The sequence below is a fragment of the Dama dama genome, chromosome 11 (assembly GCF_033118175.1).
Source record: "Dama dama isolate Ldn47 chromosome 11, ASM3311817v1, whole genome shotgun sequence".
In the NCBI taxonomy this organism is placed as follows: Eukaryota; Metazoa; Chordata; class Mammalia; order Artiodactyla; family Cervidae; genus Dama; species Dama dama.
The window spans coordinates 51380519-51394568 of record NC_083691.1 but is presented as its reverse complement, the minus strand read 5'-3'; the positions used below and the strand labels follow the sequence as shown (position 1 = coordinate 51394568).

Sequence of the window (14050 nt, the reverse complement as noted above, 5' to 3'; positions counted from 1 at the left end):
AAATATTAGTCTATTTTTGGGGTTTCTTTTCTGTTTTATATATCTACTTCTCTATTTTTTATACCAGTAATCTTGCCATCTTAATTACTGTAGCATCATAATAAAAAAATAAGTTTTGAAATTAGGTTATATTAGATGATCACATAATTCTTTTCTACATAAATATTGTATTTGGCTCATAAATTCTACAATAAAAGCCCACTTGAATTTTAACTGGGAATGTATGAATCTACAGATTAATTTGAGGAAATTATATTTTAATATTAATTTTTCTCATCCATGAACATGGAATTTCTCAACATTTTTTAGGTCTTATTTAATTTATCCCAGTAGTGTTTATAGTATTTATTTTACAGGTCTTAAACATATTTTGTCAGATTTATTTCTAAGCATTTTATAATTTTGTTGCTATGTTTTTAAATTGAGGTATAATTGATATATAATATTATATTAGTTTCAGGCATACAACATAATGATTCAATACTTGCAAATACAGAAAAATGATCATCACAATAAGCCCAGTTAACATCCATCACCATACATAGTTTCAAAAAATATTTTTAACAAATAGTATTGCTCCTTAGTTTCCAATTTTGCATTCTTCTCTAGAAATGCAACCACTTTTCATATATTGATCTTGTCTCACCACTTTGGTAATATCAGTTAAATTGTATGTTGTTTTATTTTGTAGAGAATAAAGATTTTGTAGAAAATCTCTATCAGATTTTCTACATACATTAACTTATCAAATGTAAATTTAAACCAGTTGTACTTCCTTATCCATTTGAAATATTTTATTTCCTTTATTATGCTGATAAAACCTCCAGTAAAAGGATGAATAGAAATGAAAATCGACATCCTTGTCTTGTTCCTGATTTTGGTAGGGGGGAAACAACGTTCAATCATTCTCAACTAAACCGCTATAGGTGTGTTTTGTTTTATTGTGTTTTGCAGATACCCTTTGTTAGCCTGAAAAGAGCTTGTTTTGGGTTTTTTGTTTGTTTTTCCTATTTGCAATTTGCTGAGATGTTTTATTATTTGGGATTTTTTTTTCAAATGTTTGTGTGTGTGTGTGTATGTAGTGAGATGATAACTTAGCTTTCATTTTTTTTTGTTAATATGGGGATTTATTTTTTTGATTTTCAAATGTTAAGTCAATGTTATATTTCTGTGATAACCCGTAAGTCACTGTTTTACTCAGAGCTCTACAGAGACATAGAACTGATCAAATACACGTGGTTCCATGTCTATACAGATCTATTTATACATCTGTATCGATCCTTTTATCTGCTGAGAAAGAGAAAAAGGTTTTAAGTAATTGGTTTCTCATATGATTGAGAGACATGGCAAGTCTGAAATCCATAGCACAATCTAGAAGTCTGGGAACTCAGGCAGGACTACTGTTGTGCAGTTGTGAGGCAGGATCCTCTCAATACTGGGAAACTTCAGTTTTTGTTTTCTAAGGAATTCAAATTATTGGATAAGGCTCAAGAGCAATTCAAGAGCAATTAGCAAGAGAAATTTCCTTTCTTTAGAATCAAGTTATCATAAATGGTATTCATATATGCCAAAATATTTCACAGTAACATCGAAACTATGTGTTTGACTGAATAATGACATCACAGCCTAGCCCAGTTCAAACACACTAAAATTAGTCATATAATTCTTATGTTGTTAGGTTCAGTAGTTTTTTTATCAATGTCCATGAGGAATATTAGTACGAAATCTTCTCTTTTGCTTCATAATATCTTTTAAACTGCTCTTGGTGTCAAGGCATTTTTGGTTTCATAGACTGATTAATGAAATACTCACTTTTGATTAATTTTATGCAAGGTTTATTGTTGTTGTTCAGTCACTAAGTCATGTCTGAGTTTTTGCAATCCCATAGACTGGACTGTAGCATGCCATGCTCTTCTGTCTTCCATTATCTTCTGGAGTTTGCTCAAATTCACGTCCACTGAGTCAGTAATGCTATCCAACCACCTCATCCTCTGCTGCTCTCTTCTCCTGTTGCCTTCAGTCTTTCCCAGCATCAGGATCTTTTCCAGTGAGTCAATTCCTCACATCAGGTGGCCAAAGGATTGGAGCTTCAGCTTCAGCAATAGTCCTTCCAACAAATATTCAGGGTTGATTTCCTTTAGGGTTGACTGGTTTAATCTCTTTACAGTCCAATGAACTCTCAAAGGTCTTCTCCAGCACCGCAGTTTGAAAACATCAGTTCTTTGGTGCTCAACCTTGTTTATAGTCCAGCTCTCACATCTGTACCTGACTACTGAAGAAACATAGCTTTGACTATATGACCTTTGTCGGCAAAGTGATGTCTCTGCTTTTTAATATACTGTCTAGGTTGTCACAGCTTTCCTTCAACGGAGCAAGCATCTTTTAATTTCATGACTGCGGTCACCATCTGCAATGATTCTGAAGCCCAAGAAAAGAAAATCTGTCACTGCTTCCACTACCCAACCCCCTTCTATTTGCCATGAAGTGATGGGACCAAATGCCATAATGTTTGATTTTTCAGTATTGAGTTTCAAGCCAGCTTTCACTCTTCTCTTTCACCTTCATCAAGAGTCTCTTCAGTTGTTTCACTTTCTGCCATTATCATGGCATCATCTGCATGTCTGAGGTTGCTGATATTTCTCCCAGTAATCTTGATTCCATCTTGTGATATATCCAGCTTGCCATTTTGCATGATGTGCTCTGCATAGAAGTTAAATAAACAAGGTGAGGTGGCATTAGTTGTAAAGAACCTGCCTGCCAATCCAGGAGCCTTAAGACACACAGGTTCAATCCCTGGGTTGCAAAGATCCCCTTGAGGAGGGCATGGCAACCCACTCCAGCATTCTTGCCTGGGTAATCCCATAGACAGAGGAGCCTGGCAGGCTATGGTCCATAGGGTTGCAAAGAGTCAGACATGACGGAAGCAACTTAGCATGCACACACGCATGACAATACACAGCCTTATCACATTCCTCTCCCAATTCAAAACTAGTCACTTGTTTCATGTCCAGTTCTAACTGTTGCTTCTTGACCCTGACACAGTTTTCTCAGGAAACAGATAAGGTGGTCTGGTACTCCCATCTATTTAAGAATTTTCCACACTTTGCTATGATTCACACAAGATTTATTTATTATTTGTTCCTTAAAGATTTGGCAGAATTCACCAATGAAACTGTCTTTGTCTGGAGTACTCTTTATGGGAATTTTTTGCCTATTTTCTTTCTTTTCTTTTCTTTCTTCTTTTTTTTTTTAACCAATATTCAATTCTAAAAATTGTTATAGGACAATTTAGACCATTTATTTTTGAGTAAGATTTCAAAGAATTTGTCCATTTTATCTAAGGAGTTGAACCGGTATAAATTCGTTAAGATTGGACTTTTATTTTTTATATCTCCATATTCTGTAGTGATGCTTCTATATAATTTCAGATATTATTAATTTATACCTTCACTCATTTTTCAGTGGTCAATATGAAAGGAAGTTTCTAAATTTTATTGATCTTCTCGAACAACCATCTTTTGGTTTTATGTATTTTACTGTTTCTCAGAGTTATTTTTAAATGATTTTGGCTTTTATGTTTTTCTTCTGCTTTCATTCACTCATTTGATGTCATTTATAGCCTTTTGTTTCTCACGGGCTATAAATTTCCAGCTAAATGCTGCTTTATTTTATTTATTTATTTTTTTCTTTAAAAATATGGAACGCTTCACGAATTTGCGTGTCATCCTTGCGCAGGGGCCATGCTAATCTTCTCTGTATCGTTCCAATTTTAGTATATGTGCTGCCGAAGCGAGCACTAAATGCTGCTTTAGTTCCATCACACAACTTTGATATCTTGTATTTTCATTTTCATTGAATACGGATACTTCCTATTTTCCTTTATGATTCATCTTTGAACCACAGCTTACATACAAGTAAGTTATTTAGTTTACAAATGTATGATAAGTTTTCAGAAATATTTTGTTAATATTTCTAATTTAATTCCATTGTGAACAGAGAATATATTTTCTATGAATTGAATCCTTTGAACTGTACTGAGACTTTTGTTACATGTCAGAATCTATTCTCTCTTGACTAATGTCCCACATATACTAGGAAAAATATTCACTCTAATGCTGTTGTACAAAGTATTTATAAATCTTAACTAGATCAAGTTTGCTGAAATTATTATTCACATCTTCTATATAATTATTTTCTGTCTATTTTTTTATCAGTTGTTTAGAGATGGTATTAAAATTTTATAATGTAATTTTTTTGGCATATTTATTTCTCCTTTCAGTTCTATGTTTTGCTTCATGCATTTGAAGGTCTATGATTAAATGCATAAATATCAAGGATTTGTATGCCTTCTTGATAACCTAATACTTTTACAACAATGAAATTACTTCCTTTATCTCATAATAGCCTTTAATCCCAAATTTATCTTGTTTGATAATATAGCAATTTAAGTTTTCTTTCTATTAGTGTTAGCATACACCATTTCCAAGGGTTTCCCTCATAGCTCAGTTAGTAAAGAATCCTCCTGCAATGCAGGAGACTCCAGTTCAATTTCTGGGTCCAGAAGATCTGCTGGAGAAGGCATAGGCTACCCATTCCAGTATTCTTGGGCTTTCTTTGTGGCTCAGCTGGTAAAGAATCTGCCTGCAATAAGGGAGACCTGGGTTCGATCCCTGACTTGGGAAGATCCCCTGGAGAAGGGAAAGGCTACCCACTCCAGTATCCTGACCTGGATAATTCCATGTACTGTATAGTCCATGGGGTCACAGAGAGCTGGATATGACTAAGCAACTTCCAGTTTCACTTTCTATACCATTTCCCATTATTTTATTTTTTAATCTATTTGTGTCTTTATATTAAAACTATATTCCAGGGCAAACAGCATTAACTTGGATTTTATTTCTTTAATCAATCAATCTCTAACTCTTAATTACATTTAAAATGATAATCAATGTGGCTAGTTTGAATCTATCATTTAACTATATGTTTTATATTTCTAAATCTCTCTTTGGTTTCTTTGTCTTTTTGTGCCTGCTTTTGGATGAGTCTTTAATTAGTCTGGTTTATTTCTCTGTTAATCTACTAACTATAATTCTGGCTTTCTTAATGTATTTATTTTTAATTGAGTTGAGTCTTTTTTCCTGCGTGTGGGCTTTCTCTAGTTGTGGCGAGTGGGGGCTACTTTTTATTGCAGTGTGCAGGCTTCTCATTGCAGTGGCTTCTCTGTTGTGGACTGCACACTCTGCAGGTGTGAGCTTCAGTTGTCGTTGTATGCAGGCTCCGTAGTTGTAGCGCACAGGCTTAGTTGTTCCATGGCACATGGAATCATTCCATGTTCCCTGCATTGGCAGGTGTATTCTCATCCACTGTACCACCAGGGAAGTCCAATATGATTCTTTTTCTTTTTTTTTACTTTAATAGTTTCTTTAAAGTTTAATATGCAGCATTATCTTCTCAAACTAAAAAGTGAAAATGTTAGTCGTGGGTCTCTTGCATTGCAGGTAGATTCTATACCATCTGAGCCACCAGGGAAGCCCATCTTTTCAGAGTGAACCTGTCAAATAATATTGTATAAACTCACATATAGTTAAGAATAGTGCAATAATACACTTCCGTGTTTCACCTTTCTGTCTTTATGCTATTACTGTCAGTAGCATAACAGCATGATTTTTTTTATACAGAGGTTATAAAACTCAAGCCCACTGCAATTTTTTGTTTAAATAGCTCATTATACGTTAAAGACTAAAAATTATTACATAATTATCCATTTAAATTATTATTTACTTACTCTCATGTTTTGTTCTATTTTTTTTTTTTTTCAATCTGGTGACAGATTCTCTGTGTATGAGTGACTACCTTTCATATATTTTGAAGTATAGATTCATTGGCTATATAAACTTTCAGCTTTTCTACATTTTAAAATCTTGTTATTTTGCCTTAATTAAAAAGAAATTTTTTGCTAACTATAGAATTACTAGTTTAATATGATTTTTATTTGTTTTAAACTCTCTAAAATGTGGCTACCATACTCCATTGCTTTTTTTTTTTTTTTGAGATCTTTCTTTTTATATGTCAAAAAAAATGAACTTCTAATTTTCAATCTAAAATATAAAGAGTTTGGATCCTCACAAAAACAACAAAAAAAAGCAGAAAAATGAGAAAACAACAACTCTTTTTAAATACATTAGAGAATTGGAGTCACAGAACAAGTGACTGAAAATTCTCAAGATAGGCAGATACAGAGAACACATAGGCTAACAGCAGAAACTACTGTTGGAACTAGCATCAGGTAAGGATACTTAAAGGATAGTTGACTAATTGCTGGTGACTGAATATAAACTAGTTTGAGAAATAAAATTTTACAGCAGCCTGACTTTGGGGGCATTTCCATACATTTATGGCTTTTACCTCAAACTTGTTGTTGTCGTCATTCAGTCATGTCCAACTCTTGTGACCCAAGGGGCTGCAGCCTGCCTGGCTTCCCTATCCTTTACCATCTCCCGGAGCTTGCTCAAACTCAGGTCCATTGAGTCGGTGACGCCATCTAACCATCTTGTCCTCTGTCATCCCCTTCTCCTCCTACCTTCAATCCTTCCCAGCATCAGTGTCTTTTACCTCCAACAGTTCCAATAGACTCTGTAAAGATTGGCAGAAAATTCCCTCCTGCTTGCAGCTGGAAGAATGGAAAACTAGCTTTTGAAATAAGTCTACACATTTCTGTATTCCTTAATAAATGCTTGCCCACAAGGGAAACTATTTGAATCAACCTAACCAACGTGAAGGAATGGAAATATCCAAGTCCAGCTGCTTCCAGTGTTCCTGTCTTATCTAAGGAGTGCAATAGGGCTCCTGAATAATAATAGGTATTTACAGCTAAAAGAATCTCAAGACTCAGATGCTATGAAGCCTCTGAAAGTGAAAGTGCTAGTCATTCAGTCATGTCCGACCTTTGAGACCCCATAGACTGTATCCCACCAGGTTCTTCTGTCCATGGAATTCTTCAGGCAAGAATACTGCCTAAGTAGGTTGCTATTCCCTTCTCCAGGGAATCTTCCCGACCCAGTGATTGAGCCTGGGTCTCCCTCATTGTAGGCAGATTCTTTACCATCTGAGACAACAGGGAAGCCCATAAAGTCCCTAAGGAAACACAAAGATGGCAGGGGAAACAAAAACTAGGTCACCAGAGAAAACTTCAGCTTCTGACACTTACAGTTATAGTGAACAGTAAACAGAGTTTATCTCCCAGACAGATAAACATAAAAACACACAATAAAGATCTATTTACCTTGTTTCCTTTTACCCACTATATCACATCTGGCTTTCAACAACAACAAAATTACCAAGTCAAGATAAAAGGCAGAAATATAGTCTGAAGATACAGGGCATACCTCAGAACCACACAGATAGGACAGAGATTTTGAAATTAATGGAACAAGAACTTAAAATAATTACAATATGCTAAAGGTTCTAATGTAAAAAGTCGATAATATGCAAGAATGTATGGATAATGTAAGTGGAGAGATGCAAACTTGAACAGAGTATCATAAAAAAAAAAAAAATAAAAAACAATGTAGCAGAAATGAAGAATACCTTTGATGGGCTCACTAGTAGATTGGCTATATTCAGGGGAAGAAACAGTGAACTTGAAGATATAGCAATAGAAAATCCCCAAAGTGAAACATAAAGAAAGAAAAAAAAAAAAAGAAGAAGAAGAATGGAAAAGACAGAATAGAGTATCTAGGAATGCCAGAACAATGCAAATGGTGAAACATACAAATGATGGAAATACCAGAAGAGGAAGAAAAATAAAAAGAAATATTTAGAGTAATACTGGCTAAGAACTTTCTAAAATTTTTGACAGACACAAAGCCAAGAAGCCCCAAGGACATCAAATAAGATAAATACTACAAAATGTACATCTAGGCACTTTAAAGTCAAACTTCAGAATATCAGAGACAAAGAAAATATTTAAAGAAGCCAGGATGTGGACAGGAGCAATATATATCTTACCTATAGATAAACAAGGATAAGAATTATGTCAGGCTGCTCTTCAGGCACCATTCAAGCATGAAAAGAGTGGTGTGATGTATTAGAATGTGAAAAGAAAAAAAAATTCTTAGAAATCTAGATTTAGCAAAATTGCCATTCAATAATTGAGAAAGAATAGAGGTAAAATAAAATATTTTAAAATTTTCTTATTCATAAATGTTCATTAGATAATAGTTTTTCAAAATCATAATTGCAGTAATACTTTGGGTGATTATATCTTATGATTAAGTGAAATATATGACAACTATATTATAAGGTATGGGTGGAAGAAATTTGAAAAAAGGTCCCTAAACTAATCATGAAGTGGCCTAGTTTTTTTGAAAATGGACTTAAATTAGCTGTAAATGTATATTGCAAACTGTAGGACAACCAGTAATAAAATTTTAAAAGAAGTATAAAGAGTATGCTAAGAGAAGTAAGAAATGCAAATCACATAAAATGATCAATTGAAAACAGAGAATGCAGGAAAAAAAATGAAAAACAACAAAACAAACAAACAAAAGACCTCAAAGACAGCAATGAAAAAAAGTAATACGAAATATGATAAATATTAAGGCACCTTTATCAATAATAATTTTTAAAATAAATGGCCTTAATATGCATATAAAGACTATCAGACTGGATTAACAAAACAAACTAAAAATTGTGTGTGTTGTCTACAAGAAGCCTACTTTAATTTTAAACACAGTGATAGAAAATGTACTGTACTAACACTAATAATAAGAAATCAGGAATAGCTATATTAATTTCAGACAAAGCAGATTTTAGGGTAAGAAAAAATATCAGATATACAGAGGGCATCACATAAAGATCAAGGGGTCAGTTCTTCAAGTAGGCATACAATTCTTAACGTGTGTGCATGCAGAAACTGTACATCAAAATGAGTGAGGAAAAAACTGATAGAACTGAAAGGAGAAATAGACAAATCCACTATTATAGTTGGAGACTTTAAGCCCTAATATCAGTAACTGACAGGTCAAGGAGCAGAAAATCATTAACTATATAGTTGAAATGAACAGCACCATCAATCAACTGAATCTAATGTAGAAGATGAAACTCCAAAACTTTCGCCAGCTGATGCAAAGAACTGACTCATTGGAAAAGACCCTAATGCTGGGAAAGATTGAAGGCAGGAGGAGAAGGGGATGACAGAGAATGATAGTTGGATGGCATCATCAACTCAATGGACATGAGTTTGAGTAAATTCCAGGAGTTGGTGATGGACAGGGAGGCCTGGCATGCTGCAGTTCATGGGGTCGTAAAGAGTTGGACACGACTGAGCAACTAAACTGAACTGACGTTTATAAAATACTTCACTTCACAACATCAAAATGCATAATGTCCTTAAACTCGCATAAAATATTCCCCCAAATAGACTACATCCTGAATAAATTGGCATATTTAAAAGAGCAAAAATTACATAAAGAGTATTGTCAGATGACAACAGAATTAACTTAAAAATCTATAACAGAATGAAGCTAGAAGATCCCAAAATACTTGATTATGAAATGTCATACATTGGTGTAATACATGGGTAAAGGAGGAAGTATCAAAGAAAACCTAAAAAGTATTTTGAAAAAAATGAAAATACAAATTTTCAAATTTTGTGATATAGGAAAAGTAGACAAATAAATTCATAAGATTAAGTGCTTATATCATAAAAGATGAAAATATAAAATAAATAATCTAAACTTCAACATTTAAAAATCTGAAAATAGAGTGAATTGAATCCAAAGTAAGCAAAAGAAAAAAAAATCAGAATACAGATCAATTAAATTGCAACAGAAAATTAACAGAGAAAATCAATGAATTGAATTAAATCAAAAGCTAGTTATAAAAAAATGAAATAGAATCCATAAATCAATAAAATTTAAGCCAAGATAAACAGGATAAAAAGAGAAGACACAAATTATCAGAAATGAAATCAATGCCAGCACAAATCATCTCCTGGTCATTGAAAGATAATAGAGGGATATTATTAAAAAAAAAAAAAAAAAAAAAACTGCCTATCCCAAATTTTATACTTTAGATAAAATAGACCAGTTCCTTGACATATATGACCCAATAGAATGGACACAAGAAGAAATAGACAATTCAAATAAGCCCCTAGTTATTAAACAAATTGAAGCAACAAGTAATTACCCTCCAAATACAAAACAACCGATCCGAACTGTTTCTCTCTGGTAGAAACTAAACAGTTAAAGAACAATATCAGTTCTCTAAAATCTTGCCCAGAAAACAGAAGCAGAGGGACTACTTCATAACATGTTCCACAAGAACAGAATTACTCTAGGGTCAAATCCAAATAAAGAAAATTACTCAGGAAGAAGATTATAGGAAAACACCTTTCATTATACATGGGTATAAGCATCCTCAATAAAATATTAGCAACTGAATCTAACAATATACAGAAAATATTATTACTGTGTCCAAGTGGAATTCATTTCAGGTATGCAATACTGGTTTAACATTCGAAAATTGATTTATGTAACCCATCACATCAATAGACTAAATTTTAAAAAAATCACATGATCATATCAATGATGCAGAGAAAGTCTTTGAAAAATCAACTTATTTTCTCATGATAAAATATTTCGCAAATCAGGAATGAAAGAACTTCAACTAGATAAACAGCATCTACCAAAAAAAAACAAAAAACAACCTAGTACTAACATCATACTTTAGGATAAGAAACTAGTTGAATTCCACCTATAATCCTATTTAATTCAACAAGTCATGAAAACAAAAGACATAGAGACTTGGAAGAAAGAAATGAATCTGTCCTTCACAGATGACATGATTGTTTATATAAAAATATTTCCAAGGATTCACACACACAGACAACAATACCTCCTGGAACTAATAAGCTGTTGCAGCAGAGTTGCAAAATATAAGGTCAATATATAAAAGTCAACTTGTTTCTTATATGACAGCAATGAGCAATAGAATTTGGAATTAAAAACACAACAGTTTAGAGTAGCAATAACAAAAATTATTGAAATAGATATAACTTTAACAATGGATGTACATATCACAGATATGTGTGAGGAAATCTGCAAAAGTCTGATGAAATAAATAAAAGATTTAAATAAATGGAGAGATAGTCCATGATCATGGAACCAGATACAGTGTTAGAAGTCTATTCTTCCTAACTTGATCTATACATCCAATACAATACCAATCAAAATCCTAACAAGTTATTTTATGGATATTAATAAGCTAATTCCCAAGCTTATGTGGAAAAGCAAAAATTCAGAAAAACCTAGACTGTAATAGACAGACTAGACAGACTCCATAAATTTAAGACTCACTATGAAGCTACAGTGATCAAGTCAAAGACAATGGTTAAAGAATAGACAAATAGATAAGTGGAACAGAATGGGGGGCCCAGAAATAGAATCACACAATACAGTCATCTTATATTTGATAAAAAAGCAAAGGCAATTCTATGGAAAAAGGATGCTGCTGCTAAGTTGCTTGAGTTGTGTCTGACTCTGTGAGACCCCACAGACGGAAGCCCACCAGGCTCACCAGTCCCTGGGATTCTCCAGGCAACAACACTGGAGTGGGTTGCCATTGCCTTCTCCAATGCAGAAAAGTGAAAAGTGAAAGTGAAGTTGCTCAGTCATGTCCAACTCTTAGACACCCCATGGACTGCAGCCTATCAGGCTCCTCTGTCCATGGGATTTTTCAGGCAAGAGTACTGGAGTGGGCTGCCATTGCCTTCTCCATTGAAAAAGGTTAGTACTACAATAATAGTAACCTTATTAAGACTAAACAAAATATTATAAATTATCCATTCAATATTTGTTAACAAGATACCAAAGAAAAATTTTTAAATATTGATTTGCCTCTTCTAGTAAGAAAAAAATTACATATTTTGAATATAATTCCATTGCAACATTATGCTTGAGATATGGTGACGGTACTTTTTACTCTTGTGAGGCAACTTGCCATCTAAATTTTATGATAGAAAAATTGACCTGGTCTGGCATATTTGCCACTATGCAAATAAATTGAACTTGCTAGAAGTAGTCCTTTAATGCATATTAATCCCTCCTGGGCCATAATCTTGCAATGAAATTACCTTCTGGTTGATGTAGATTTGCACACAAATGGCTCACTCAGTAGACAAGGTAACAGAGAACTCAGAGCATCTGGCATCAAGGATAGTGCTATATTGAAATAAATGCATTTTAATTCTATATGCATTTGCACTCAGTATAAGTAATCTAAAATAATAAGAATACTATGCATTGCATCCTATGTTTCAGATATTTTGTTCACAGTTGTCATATATTGTCATATTTAATGTAGAAAAACACCATGGGGTAGATACCATTATCAGAATTTTGTGAATTAGAACTCTAACCTAATGTAGGTTAAGCTCCAAAATCCCACAGGAACTATTAAGAATAAGCAGAGGAGCAAGAATTTTAACATAGATTATTATTTGCAGAGTTGATACTCACAATCACACACTACTATAATCAGTGAAAATCATATTGAAAGAAGGTTATTAAAATAAGTGCATGTTCATTGTATTAGCCTGTGAGCTACAGTCCATGGGGTTGCAAAGAATCAGACACGACTGAGCAACTAACATGACTTAGCTAGGTTTTAAATTTCATTTTATATCACAATCTGCTTTACTACCCTCAGTAGACTAGACCTCACTTGGAGCCTTTTCTTCTTATGGTGAAACACAGATAGCTTAAAAAAGTAAGGCTAGCTGTGTAGTCTTTTGAAGTTTCTGTTTGTTTTCCATCACATTGGCTAAAGTAAGTTATTGGCAAAACCCAAAATCAAAAGCAAAGTGTATGTTCTATTGTGATTATCTAGGAGATGGGCTTCCCAGGTGGCTTAGTAGTAAAGAATCCACCTGCCAGTGCTGGAGATGCAAGAGACTCCGGTTCATTCCCTGGGTCAGGAAGATCCCCTGGAGAAGGAAATGACCACCCACTCCAGTATTCTTGCCTGGAAAATCACATGGACAGCGGAACATGGTGCACTACACTCCATGGGGTTGCATGGACTGTAACTAGCACAACAACAGAAGGAGATGAATATTTGCTACATGTGCATTTGCACTCAGTCATGTCTGACTCTTTATGACCCCATGTACTGTAGCCCACCAGGCTCCTCTATTCATGGGATTTTCCAGAGAAGAATATTGGAGTGGGTTGTCATTCTCTTTTCTAGCAGATCTTCCTGACCCAGGGATCGAACCCAATTCTCCCATATTGCAGGCTGAGCCTTCCCTCATTTACCATCTGAGTCACCAGTGAATATTTGCTGTATACTAATCTAATCTCTCTCTCTCTCTTTCTCTCTCTCTCACACACACACACACTACCACCACTTTACCATGGGTATACATTGCCGATGGGTCCCATGTCCTTCCTAATCAAAAAGTCATTGCTCAACTCTAATCACTCAGCCTTCTACTGTCTCCATGGCATTTAGTTGGCTTCTTTGAGTTTGAGAGTCCAGCTCTCATATTTATAATCTATTTTTAAAGAAAGAATAGATGTGACCTGCTGGGCTTAATTACCCTTACTATAGTTGAAGAAGAAACAATTTGATACCACTGGAGAGATATTAAAGACTCTAATGACTTAATTTTATAACTAAAAAAATTAAAAAGGAGTAGAGATGAAGAGAGATTCACCCTGAAGATGGAGTAATTATTTACAGAGTTATAGGATGTAATATTTTTGAGTATTTTGATGTCAAATATATCTTCTATAAGCACAAATAAGCATTTGCATATATGCTAATCTGCTAGTCTATAGAGTTTGACAATGCAATCATTTCTTTGCAGGATATTGTCTTTTTGGTGCCAGACTAAGAGCTAGCCAACAACAGTGTCATTCAAACCAAGAGACAGAGGTAATGATTTGTCCATTTATCCACTTAGGACTTTTAAGAACTGAGTTCTAAATTAATAGATAATGCCTGTATGTGTCCTTAACATGCAAATCCAGAAGGGGAAGAGTAATTT

The 14050-nt window shown here is 34.0% G+C and overlaps 1 non-coding gene across 1 annotated transcript; it reads right to left on the bottom strand.

Moving 5' to 3' along the window:
• Positions 1-3690: 3690 nt before the first annotated feature.
• LOC133065769 (U6 spliceosomal RNA) lies at positions 3691-3797 on the bottom strand. The gene has a single exon (XR_009695017.1). It is a non-coding gene; the product is annotated as a U6 spliceosomal RNA (small nuclear RNA).
• Between the last annotated feature and the right edge of the window lie 10253 nt (positions 3798-14050).